The 13,199-nt window shown below is 35.0% G+C and overlaps 1 protein-coding gene across 2 annotated transcripts in view; it reads left to right on the forward strand.

The window, feature by feature from the left end:
* The window catches only part of LOC149088453 (uncharacterized), a 179,564-nt gene that overhangs the window by 53,706 nt on the left and 112,659 nt on the right, over positions 1-13,199 (forward strand). Inside the window, exon 1 of one of the 2 annotated variants that reach the window (XM_089247549.1) lies at positions 6,872-7,257. The exons of the other annotated variant lie outside the window; for it this stretch is intronic. The gene's annotated coding sequence lies outside the window, so the exon portion shown is untranslated. Of the gene's footprint in view, positions 1-6,871; positions 7,258-13,199 lie in introns of those variants that run through there. 2 annotated transcript variants of the gene reach the window in all.

Here is a 13,199-nt window from a genome sequence, read left to right on the forward strand (position 1 = left end):
CTAATTGACACTGGCGCATCAATCAGTTGTTTTCCGAAACGCCTGACTAACTTGACAAAACCTCACAAACTCTCACTGTATGCTGCAAATGGATCCGAAATCCAAACGTTTGGCAACAAAAATCTAGTTCTGAATCTTGGACTAAGGAGGGACTTTCCTTTCGTTTTCACTGTGGCAGATGTTTCACATCCCATTATTGGAGCCGACTTTTTGGAAAGATTTGGTTTGCTTATAGATGTTAAAAATTCTCGTTTGATCGATAATGAAACATCGCTATCAGTGAATGGTTTAGAATCCCAAAACGGCTCTTTTGGTTTAACGCCGATCTCTGGTGATTCTCCATACCACCGCATATTAGCCAAATTTCCTCAGCTTACCAGCTCAGTTCTAAATGCAGTTCCAAAGAAACACTCTGTCATGCACTTCATCGAAACTACGGGACCACCGGTTTTCGCAAAAGCTAGAAGATTGTCTTCTGAAAAACTTGCAGCTGTTAAAAAACAATTCAATGAACTGTTGCAACAAGGTATAATTCGGCCCTCAAAAAGCCCTTGGTCAAGTCCCATCCATCTTGTACCCAAAAAAAGCAACGAATGGAGAATTTGTGGGGACTTCCGCGGACTCAATGCAATAACCATCCCAGATAGATACCCGCTTCCAAATATACAGGATTTTTCCATCAACTTGAGTGGTAAAAAGATTTTTTCAAAAATCGATTTAATAAAAGCATATCACCAAATACCAATCAATCCTAAACACATTCCCAAAACCGCCATAATTACGCCCATTGGGCTATACGAATATGTTTATATGTGCTTCGGGCTGAAAAATGCAGCTCAAACGTTTCAGCGTTTTATTGACGAAGCATTTCGTGACTTAGATTGTTGTTACGCATATCTCGATGATTTGTTAATCGCTTCCATTGACGAAAAATCTCATGAAGCTGACTTAAAACGTGTTTTTCAAAGACTAAATGACTTTGGTATCGTGATCAATCCATCTAAATGTGTATTCGGTCAACGTCAAATTAATTTTCTGGGTTTTCTTGTTTCTCCCGATGGGATTGCACCTTTACCAGATCGAGTACAAACATTGCTCGATTATCCATTGCCATCAACAGTGACTGAATTGAAGCGTTTTTTGGCAATTGTAAATTTCTATCACAGATTCCTTAAAGATGCCGCCAGGGTGCAAGCTCCTTTGCATGAATTAGCAAAAAGCAAGATAAAAAAAGATAAAACTGAAATAGTTTGGTCTGAGGAGGCCAAATCTGCTTTTTTGTCATGCAAGCAATCAATTGCCAACGCCGCACTTCTGGCCCATCCTGTTCCGAATGCAAAATTGTTTTTGACTGCCGATGCTTCCGACACTTCATTGGGTGCAGTCCTTCTACAGCAAATAGGAAACAAAACCCAACCATTGTCATTTTTTTCACGCAAGCTCAGTTCGACTGAAAAAAAGTACAGTACATATGACAGAGAGCTCTTAGCAATATATTCAGCTGTTAAGCATTTCAAGCACATTTTGGAGGGACGCAACTTCATAATTTTCAGTGATCATCGTCCTCTCACGTATGCCTTCAAACAACGTAACGATAAATGTTCTCCCCGGCAACTTAGACATCTTGAATATATTAGTCAGTTTTCGACAGATTTACGATATTTGCCTGGGGATAGTAACGTCATAGCTGATGCTTTCTCAAGAATTTGTGAAATCCACACTCCTTGTACAATCGATTATGCAGAATTGGCACGGGCGCAGGCAGATGATGATGAATTGCATACCTTGCTTCAAAGTGAAACTGGGCTTCAGCTAAAACGCTTCGATATCTCCGGTGTTAATATCTACTGCGATGTGTCTACTGACGATATACGCCCGTATGTACCCGTTTCAATGCGACGTCTAGCGTTCGACTCTGTGCATAATCTGTCCCATCCTGGAATAAAAGCCACTCTAGTTATGGTACGCAAACGATTTATTTGGAAATCGATTGCGAGAGACTGCAAAGATTGGTGTCGTACTTGCATCGCTTGCCAGAAGTCGAAGGTTATCAAACATACCAAGTCTCCTTTAGGCTCTTTCCAGGTTCCTGATTCTCGTTTTGCACACGTTCATCTGGACATTGTCGGACCCTTGCCTTCCTCTAAAGGATACACGTATCTCTTGACATGCGTTGATCGGTACACACGGTGGCCCGAAGCGGTACCAATGTCTAACCAAACCGCTGAAACTACAGCTGAGACATTCTTTTCTACCTGGGTGTGTCGGTTTGGCGTTCCTGAAAAGTTGACCACAGATCAAGGTCGTCAGTTTGAGAGTGATCTATTTCGCTCTCTTGCACGGCTGTGCGGCATCGAAAAATCCCGCACCACTGCCTACAATCCAAAGTGTAACGGCCAGGTTGAGAGATTCCACCGCGATCTCAAAGCCTCTCTGATGTGTGTCCTCAAAGGTAACGAGCACTGGACAGAGGTTCTACCTACAGTCCTGTTGGGGTTACGTTCCAGCATCAAAGAAGACCTCCAAGTATCAACCGCTGAGTTGGTATACGGCACAGCCCTACGCCTTCCTGGTGAACTCTTCCGGCACTCGGATGAGCGAGACATCCTACCTCGATATGACTTCTTGCAGAGACTGAGAGACCATTTCTCCCGTGTGAGACCAGTACCAACCTCTCATCACAATTCGTCTAAGCCCTTCGTCTCGACAGACTTGCTAACTTCTCCATCAGTATTCGTCCGACAAGACTGTGTACGCAAACCTCTACAACAACCATACAAAGGACCATTTGAAGTTATTTCAAGAACTGATAAGTATTTTATGTTGAACATTAATGGCAATCATAAAAATGTATCCATAGATCGCCTTAAGCCATGTTTTATGTTGAATAATAATTTATGTGACACGTTCAAAAATCAGTATATTTCCAGGTCTGGCCGAAGAGTGCGATTTTGTATTGACCCTTCGAAATTAGCTATATGATTCGTAATTATGTATGGTATATATATATATTGCAATTTTTTTTATTATTTGTATGATTATTATTCAAATTTTCTTCTCTTAAATGTTTCGTCTTCGACTGGAGGGGGAGTGCTGTAGTGCGTTCTTATCTGTATAGATGGCGCACCCTCCTCACGCTCCTGGTGATTGTAACAAAAAGAAAAAATGTCAGTTGGAATTATACCACCGATTTGTATACACGTGTCATCCTTCTCGTTATGTTTCTTTCGTATATTAAATCGTTAAGTTTTCATTACGTTTTATGTCGTCACTACAAGCATCGGATCAGATATAAAAATAAATATGGTTGAAATACCCTTTAAAAACTCTATATAAATTAATTACGAAGAAGAAATTTAAATATTCGCCTTTGTATCACACGCATTAGGGGATTAGAAACAAAATTCAAAAAATATATATGTATGTATCGTATAAATTTGGAGCTCCAAAAATTATAGAGATACTAGCAAATAAACTTATCATGCAGAAGTTTTATTTCATTAAAGGTGATTAATTTCTTTCATAATGAGAATTGAATATCGCAAGCATATGTTATGGGGGTATGAGATTTTCATAATTAACCATTGTAACGCTTTTGAACTCTTTGAACTTCCTTTATATTTTAAAAATAAGAGCTAATTTTGTCTGTATGATAAAGGTTATTATTTATTATCCCAAAATTCTTACCTAATATTTTCAACAACAAATTGCGATAGCGTTTAGATCCCTGTAAAAAAATCACCAAAAATCGGAACTACGTAAGAGAATAGTAACACAAGAAAAGAGTGGCATAGAAAAAAATGAGCGGAAATGTGTCTAGTTGTTTTTTAGCATAAAAAGTAGTGTCAGGAAAATTTAATTCTGACGGCAGGTTACCTTTCCAGTATCATGTAATTCTGTTTATAGACAATCATTTTGATACAATTTTGCATAAAAATTAGTCTCAGAAAAATTTAAAGAAGTAATACAGTCAAATCCCATTATAACGAACTCCAAAAGACCAGAGAAATCACTTCGTTATAACAAAAAAATTTTGTTATAAAGGAATTCCAGATTTTTGCATTATTCCTATGTAAACTTATCTAGGAGATTAGAAAAGTGTTCGTTAGAACAAGATTTTTGCTATAATGGTATTCGTTAAAATGGGATTCAACTGTACTTGGTATTTTTCTCGTAATTTTGAATGATTTAATTAAAAACACCATGTTTAAGAAAAATAAATACGAATATTCATTCCATTAAATAACATAAAACTTTTCCTATTTCATATATGCATTTCGAATCACATTCATTTGGAATATGCATTCCATTAAATTACGTAAAAAATTTACAATTTCATCGGTAAACCTTGAACAAAAACATTTACGTGCTTGCTTGCTTTCAACATACACACACACATAAAAAAATTTCGTAATGTTTGTTGTTCTCTCGAAATCTCATATCGTCACGATCCGTAAATTTATAAGTAGTACATAAAAACTATTATTACATTACGAAACCCCAAAAAACATTCCCCCCTCAAAATTTTCCTATTATTTTTTTATGGACATTAAACGTCTTTACAGCTATGGTCAAACCCCATTAGACATACACGAAACCATTTTTCACGCCTTGACCACAACACTCTCAACCTAAAAAAGAATCTCTTTTAAATCCTCATTATATAAAAGATATATATTATGCAACCAACAGGATTCTGATAATTGAAAAATATTCTTTTTTGAATGCCCATGCATGAGATAACAGCAACTCTCTCCCTCGATTCCATTTTATTCTCATGTCTGACCCGAAAAAAAAGACTCACAATAAAACAACCGGTTATTAAATTGCCATACTAACGTTCTCTTTTTTTTTTTTTCAAGAAAAGGTGCAATTATATATGATGTGGGTTCGAAACCAGTCCAAGCAGGGGCGAAATCTGATATTAAGGAATGCACATACGCGAATTATTACAAACTTTTACGGGGTCGGGGATGACGCTTGATGATTATGCGTGATGATCGTTGTATATAGTAGTCAGTCTTTATAACGATTTCGTTTCACTTCCTGATTGTGGCAAAAAAATATGGCCGAAAGAGATCGAGAGTCTTGGGATTCTTCCATTGTTTCCTGACAGGGTGGGAAAAAAAACTCACACAAGCACAAAGTTCTATTATATAAATAAATAAGAATAAAAGATAAAGTAGAGAAAAAGAATAATGGAGATGGAAATTAGTCTTTATAATCGTTACGTGGGAACAACAATTTTCGTTTTCTTTTCAAGTCTCACGTGGGTTTTTTAGCCTCGTAACAATTACGGCGGAAGTGGTTTTTTTTTAAAACAACGGCAACAAACAAATACCTATTAGCAGATGTATCGCCTATTATTTCGATCATAATAACATTTAATAAAGGTACGATAATGATCAGATAATCCGGTTGCGAACTGTTTTTCAATAACGTAGACAAAAGTATTTCGAATTACATACTCGGATCTTCTTAATCCATTGCTAATATGACCTCCCTGGGAAATTGTTCTGATTCCGATGGCTTCATATCGTATTAATTAGCCTTTAAGCTAATGAGTTTACAGTCTGATTGTATAGTTTTTATATAAGAAATGAAGTCTTAATTAGCCAAGAATTTTTTATTATGACTTAATTGATAGAAATTTATTTTATTTTTGAAAGTATCTTTAAAAATATTTGAAAAATCGTTTATTACATTCTTAAAAAATAAAAAAATGGGTTCCTTATAATAACTTGAAAGAGAGTTTTGTAAAATGGGGACATTAATTTTTTATTGATAAAATATAAACCCCTTTATCTACTACATTATGAAAAATAGAATAAGAGAGAAAATGGTAATTAGTGAAAAAATATAAATGTAATAATGATAATAAATAATTATCATTTAAATCATTTATTAGATCATTTCAGTTACATACATATTTTAAAGACAAAAACATAAAAAACACTGTTCTTCAAACAATTAATGCATAAAACAAGTTATCTAACCTTGTACTTTGAAGTACCGTCGATAGATAAAGGATTAAATTAAATTCAAGTAACAATGTAAACAATGATTAAAAATGCAAAAAATAATAATTAAAAATCTAAAAAAATTGAATCACAACATGTTTATACTGGAAATAAGAGATATCGGGTGGTTCGTTTCATTCTATGGTTAAGGTATTTGTAATTTTTAGAGAAAAATATGTATATGGTGTAGGAAAATATATCTGTAATGTATCTTATGTAACAAACACATCAGACTCTAGTATAGCATATGAAAGCAATATGTTTGGTGTGACTTGCCTGCAGCTATTGTAGAATATGCCTTTGCATGTTGCCGTGAAATTTTGTACGACCCATGGAAGGTTATCCCTTTGGGCCGAAAAGTGTTCGTTTATAATTTATTGTCTATTTTGTCTATTGTGCTGTTTGTGCAATAAAAAAAATTAAATCAAAATTTCAAAAAAATTAAATCAAAAATATAAAAATATTTAATTGGAAAAAAAAATTGAAAGTATTTCTGTGAATTTATAATGATTAGTAACAAAAAAAAAGCGTGTATAAATATCACTGTGCAATCCATCAAATGAATCGTCAGCAGCTATGATATCATTCGTTATATCGAAATTATTCAAACAAAACGCAATTTTTAAATGTTTCCCCTTCGTATTTATGACATTCCACTTTCACGTGTATGATAAATACACCTGTTTGAGGGATTTTCCAAACCGTATCTTGTATCCGTTCCCTCTTGAGAAGAAAAAAATAAGTTCTTTTATTGTGTTCTCTTCCGCGTGATCTCATTGGCTACCTGTCTTCTGATGTCGGGCCCACACAAAGAAGAAAACATCGAGGAGAGGCCTGCTGTTATTTTTCTTATGCTACCAAATCTAGAAGAAAGTAAGCTTCTTCTTGCCTTTTACCCAGTTTCTGCGAGAAAAATCATTGCAAAATATTCCCACCTGCATGGAAAAATGCAGTCTTTTTTCTGGATTTCTACCGGTTTGAGAATTGATCCGCGATTGGATTAGAGTTATTGGTTCGAGTCGGACAAAGATTCTCGAGCAGGTTAAACTTCAGTGTGTGTGTGTGTGTGTCAGCATCATCATCAGGTGTTTATACAGGTGAATCCCGATCATGATCTTCCTCCAGGCCGCGTGACTTCATTTTGTGACTTTTACCTCCGAGAAAATTGTGCAACGATAATTAATGGATGTTTGTCTTTACGTAACGTGTCTTGATCACTTTCCGCATCTCCGGCAAGGTCAGTGAAATTGATTTTTTTTTTCTTCTTTTGTTGATTATTTCGGCACGCAATGGGTTGTATAAATATATATATATTTTAAACAAAAATGACCATAGGAAATTTCCGGAATAATATCGGGAAAAAAACGAATCGGTTAAAAACAATTATTTGTATCTACGAAAAATATATGAGTTTGAAATTTTTAAATACTGTATATCAAATTGAAAAGGCAAATATTATAAAAACTGACATTTCACGCAGGTGACGGCACACGTTGAGTGCAGTTTTCAGAAGAAATCGACAGCTATTGATTGCTGAAAGTTTTGGCGCAGTTATTAATCTTTTATATATTTGCTCTTTCACTTAGATTAAACAACTTGCATTTATCATGTTGGAGCTAGAGTTATTTCTGCGTTTTCTTCCCTATTCTAAGTATATAACAGGAGTGAAACTATAGTTCCCAATAATAACACATGGACCTTCCACGGGGACTGTCTTGATTATATCGAGGTAGTGGCATCGGAGCCGAGCCGAAGGTGCTGTGGGTACTGCAGCACCCACGGTAATTTTTAACACGGGTCCGAGCACCCTTCAGAAATGATTCAGAAATCAAAATTTCTTACATAAAGCTGAAGACGAGCACCCACAGGTTCAAAACACTTCGGGACCCCTGCATTGGGTGTCCGGACCTATTTTCCAACTATATAAAAAAAAATTTCGCAGTAGTCTTTGAGTTTAATTATAAATAATGAAAAAAATTTAAATAGTCAATTGAAAAATAAAAAATTCAGTATTAATAAAAGCCCACACTGATTTGGGCTCTCATTGACTCAATGCTAAGGCTGAACCCCCCCCCCTCCCCCAGAACCCGTTGATACACTCGTCAAGGGTATATATATTGATCACTAATAATACGATATCTAATACTGAAATTTTAATCTATTCATCTACATACACACGTCTATTCATGTGCAAACAAAAAAATGAATAAAATAACCAGATAATATACATTTAAATAATGTTGCGATGGAGGAACAAAAAACAAAAACCTGGATTTTAGTGAACAATAAAAAATAGCTGGGAACAGGGAGGAAAAGGCTTCATACAGGCCTTGTAAGTGGAGTAACAGAAAATTGAATCTAAAATAAGTTCTAAAAAATTGTAGATGAGATATAAGAATAGTAACATTCATTCTGATACATAACATTTGTTGTTTCATAACGTTCATTATATTCGAAATTTAAAGAATAGATATATGTATATGTTACTGCCAAAGAGCTCAAAGTTGGCCAGTTCGCGAACTGGTCGGGCGGGAATGTCCGAAATTAGTGCTTTCATAGGACTTTGGCCGGCCCCTATATATGGATCCTTATGTATGTATCCCTATATATCGATCCCTAGGGTCATCACCACGTTGACATATTTTTTTTTGTAATAATTATGGTCCTTTTTAATTAGTCATATTAGTCATAGCGTCAGCCTAACGGTCAAACGAATCTGAATATCGATATTTTAGTGATCTATAGTCGAATCCCGTTTTAACAAATACCGTTACAAATAGTTATAGGAAAAAAAAATCTCGTTTTAACGAACACTTTTCTAATCCCCCAGATAAGTTTATATAGGAATAATGCAAAAACCTAGAATTCCTTTATAACGAAGTGATTTCTCCGGTCTTTTGGAGTTCATTATAACGGGATTCGATTGTATATATATATAGGAACCGACATGTAGGGCCTGCCAAAGCCCAGCAAAACCCGGAAATTCGGACATTAGTCGGATCAATTTCGACGGCCAGTTCTCGAATTGGCCAACTTCAGGCTTTGGCAGTAACATATATACTGTATATATAGGTATTTTATCATTATTTTTTATTTTGAAAAGCGAGCGTGATACAATTACTCGTTATAAGACACTCTGATTTAATTCATTTAATACGAATTAGTATTAATGAACAGGAAAAGGTTTTAATACCTATCAAAATATAACTCAGAAAAATTTTGCATTGAATTTCAGTACTCTTTTGAAAATTTTATATATTCATGAAAATTTACCCATATAATATTTTCCTATGCCAAAAGGAATAAATTCGATTTCAAAAAAGAAATTTCGTAAGTAATTTTTTACATACATTTTTACATAATCTGGAAATGCACCTGATTTTTTCCCGCCAAAACGTTTTTTGCCAAACATTTTTCTCTCACATGTGGGGAACGAAAAAAAACTTTGACCCCGAATAAGAAGGAGCATAGGGCCCCCACCGGAAACAAGGTCTTTCTTCCCTTGGGATCCCTTGCCTCAGTCAAGAGGAAAAATCGTAAAAGCTCTTGGCACTTGTCAGGGAAAACGAGAAACAGATCCCAAGACCTAAACTAATAGGTTTACAAGTTCGTATTACGAAATGTCCTTCGAGAATTATAATTACGTCAGCTTATCCATCCTATCTTATCCACATCAGCTTATCCATAGGTCGACACATAACCGAGGGATGGCTGTATGAAGATAAACGCTTGTCTGCTTAAACCAGTAAACGAATTGACTGCTTCAGAGGCTCTCAAAGAAATCGGTCATTAAAAAAAGCTAGAGAATGTAAAAAAATTCATTTTTATTTATTCTGGCAATTATACAGGGCCTATGGCATTTACCGTTGATCCTAGAGGCACAGGGATCATTCAAGTACCACGTCAGTATCGAGGGGGGGGGGGGTTTGAAGGGTGCTTACGTCATCAACTACATTTCTTTGGAGATATGAAATATTCTGACGGGGGGGGGGGGTGGCGAAGCTAGGTCAAAAATGGCTAAAAATGTGCTGACGTAATACTTGAAAGTCCCCCACCCCATACTTCCAATTAGAAAAAGTATAGTACTCAGATATGTCATTCATGTTGTGAGGGGTTGTATAAGTATTAAAATTAAAAAAATAACTTTTTATACAGTCCCGTGTGCCCGAGAACCCAATTACAAAGTTGTTGTCCTGTCTCTCCTGATGCAAATAAAAAAAAAATCCACGGTTTTTAAGTGCAATATTCACTAAAATATTTGAATTCGAAAAACGGAAGAAAGTTGGGGGAAAAACAGCTCTACATGATGAAAAACCGTTTTATCTCTTTTTAACTCTGTTTTTTCCCCAAATTTTCTCAGTTTTTCAAATTCAAATATCTCTGTGAATATTGCACTTAGAAACGTGGAAATTTGCTTTTGTTGGCATCAGGAGAGACGGGCACCAGCTTTCTAATTGGGTTTTTGGGCACACATACACACGGAACTATATAAAAAGTTAACTTTTCATTTTAGTAACTATGCAACCCCTTGAAACATGAATGACATATCTGAATACTACACGTTATTTGGATACTTTTTCTAACTGGAAATAGGCCTTTGGGATCAACGGTTTGCCAGTAAAATGTCATATGCCCTGTTACATATGCACCATGTGTAATAAATTTGTGACTTATTTCTACAGAAAAATTATACAAAAGAGTAATTCTTTTGAATTTATATATGTTAAATTACTTATATATGTTAAATTACCTGAATGACCATAGCTTATTATGGGATCCGGAAATTTTGCCTCCTATATTTCGCCCCCGACACGTTTCATCTCGGTACATTTCGTCCCAGATATTTCACCCCTGAAGTTTTGCCTGCCCTAACCGTATGAGTGACCATATAATAGAGTGATTGACTGAGTGACCCTACTCACTTGTTCACTCATACCGTCACTCAACCGCCCGCTCACCCCTTCAATTGGTCGCTCATACGGTCACTCACTCCTTCAATTGGTCACTCATACGGTCACTCACTCACTCACTTGGTCATTCATACGATCGCTCGATTGGTCACTCATTCAATCACAAACTTAGTCATTAATACGGTCAATCATACGGTCGTGTGAATTTGGTTACTCATATGCTCACTCACTTGGTCACTCATACACTCATGGCAGGTGAATTGTCAGGGATGAAATGTACCGTAGACGAAACGTGCCAAGGGCAAAATATGCTTCAGAAATTATTTTTTTTCAAAAATTTCAAAAAGAAAAATAATGAAAACAAAAATTACAATTTCCTCAAAAAATTTTCGCAACAAAAAAATTGTGTTTTCTCGAAGAAAAATTTCACAACTTGAATAAAATCGTAATGTATATGAAAAAATTGCGTGCGCTCTGTTTCCATCCTTCCATTGTCCGCAAAGAAAAAAACTAATCTTATTGACATCATTCCATAAGAAAAAAATTACCATTAAACACAAGACGAAACAATAACGTGACGCTATGACGAGTGCTTGACCTCCCAACTCATCGACACCAAAGCCATTACCATACATTGCCAGAAGAACACTTCTCCACGACCTTGTTAAGTATGCACATTCCAAAACGAGATCAATAACGAAAATAATAATAATACAGTAAATATCCTACGAAAAGAGAGACTCGGTAATAACGCCAACTCTTTCCTAAATACTACTAATCGCTCGGGAAAAATATTCCAACCATTATGATTATAATATAACGACGCAATAACGATACGTAATGTATTAGAATAAAAAAAAAAAGTAGAAATAATAACATGATATTACATACTCCTAATGTCGATTTCCGTGCTAAGCGTTGTGTCGTATATAACCATTTCCCACATAACTATCATTTCTTTTACTTTCTCTCTCTCTCTGGTTGCTTCATTATTATTATTGTAATTATTATTTAGCTGGAAATGCAAGGTGAAGGTCGAGTGAGAAGTGTTCGAACTCTGGATTAGGTGCAGTCTTTGAGCACTGAAAAAGTAAGAAAAAAATATACAAGAGAAGAAGTTCAATTCCCGATCATAACTCGGTAGGAGGCAAAGGAAGTGGAATTCTCTTGTGGGATTTACTTCCGTCAACTTTTAAGACAACTTTTAAGATCTTCCCTAAGAAATAAGAAAAACAACCGAGATTGAGATGATGACCTTTTCTTATTCCTCCGATACAAAATTTGCCAACGCCTTCAATAAATATAATCATGAGGATGTTTGTTAAGAAATATAGTGGAGAAGAAGAATATGCACATTATAAATATGAGGATTTTATTCTTTTTCTAGGAAAATTTTACTTTTATTATTTTTTTTTTCTTAAGAATGTGAAGAGTTTATTTATTTTCTTAATTTCGGTTATTTCCGCGTTCGAGTTAAACTTTTGAGTGTTTATCGAGTGAATGACCAGACGGTGTTTGTAGAGTTATAATTTATTGTCTAATTTTTCTTTCTCACATACTTTTTTTCATCTTATCCATACCTTTTGTCGTTTGTTATTTCATTTATTTTTTAAAATTATATCGTTTATATATTTTCCCTGTTTTTTATTTTATTTCTGACGTTTTTCCTCTTTTTTGTGCATGTTTTTCAATTGAATTTCTATTGATTTTTCTATCATATATTCGTTATCATTCCTCAGGATTTTTTTTTTTTTCAAATTATCTGAAATTTTTCAATGTTTAATTTTTTTTTTAAATTTCGTATTCTTTTTCGGTTCATTAATTCGTAATTAGTAATTCCCCAGATTTTTGTAAAATATGCATTTTGATTTCCCACGAATTTTCTGAACATGATTATTCCTAAAATCTATAATTTCAAAATCAAAATTTGTAAAATGCGAAATTGATGAGACGCAGCTGCTCTTTGACTTGGGAAAGGTAAAAAAATACCATTCCGCCAGTAAAATTGTTTGTATGTCAGGAAATTTGCGTCATAAATACCTAGATCATGGTTCTTAACTGATGCACCGCGGCACTTAAGGTTACCACGAGACCGGCCAGGTGTATTACGATAATCTGAACTCAAAGGTTAGAAATTCGATATTTCAATTCCGTTCTCAAGTAAGCTGCTGTAGTCGTGGTCAGAGACGTTAAGTTATCAGAAATGTAGAGAGTGCCCAAAAATGTTAATGGTGGGAGCTAAATCCCAATATTTCTATAGATATTAGGG

The sequence above is a fragment of the Pholcus phalangioides genome, unplaced genomic scaffold (genome assembly GCF_987345545.1).
Source record: "Pholcus phalangioides strain wild (caught in Gottingen) unplaced genomic scaffold, Ppha-v1.0 ptg000003l_1, whole genome shotgun sequence".
Lineage (NCBI taxonomy): Eukaryota > Metazoa > Arthropoda > Arachnida > Araneae > Pholcidae > Pholcus > Pholcus phalangioides.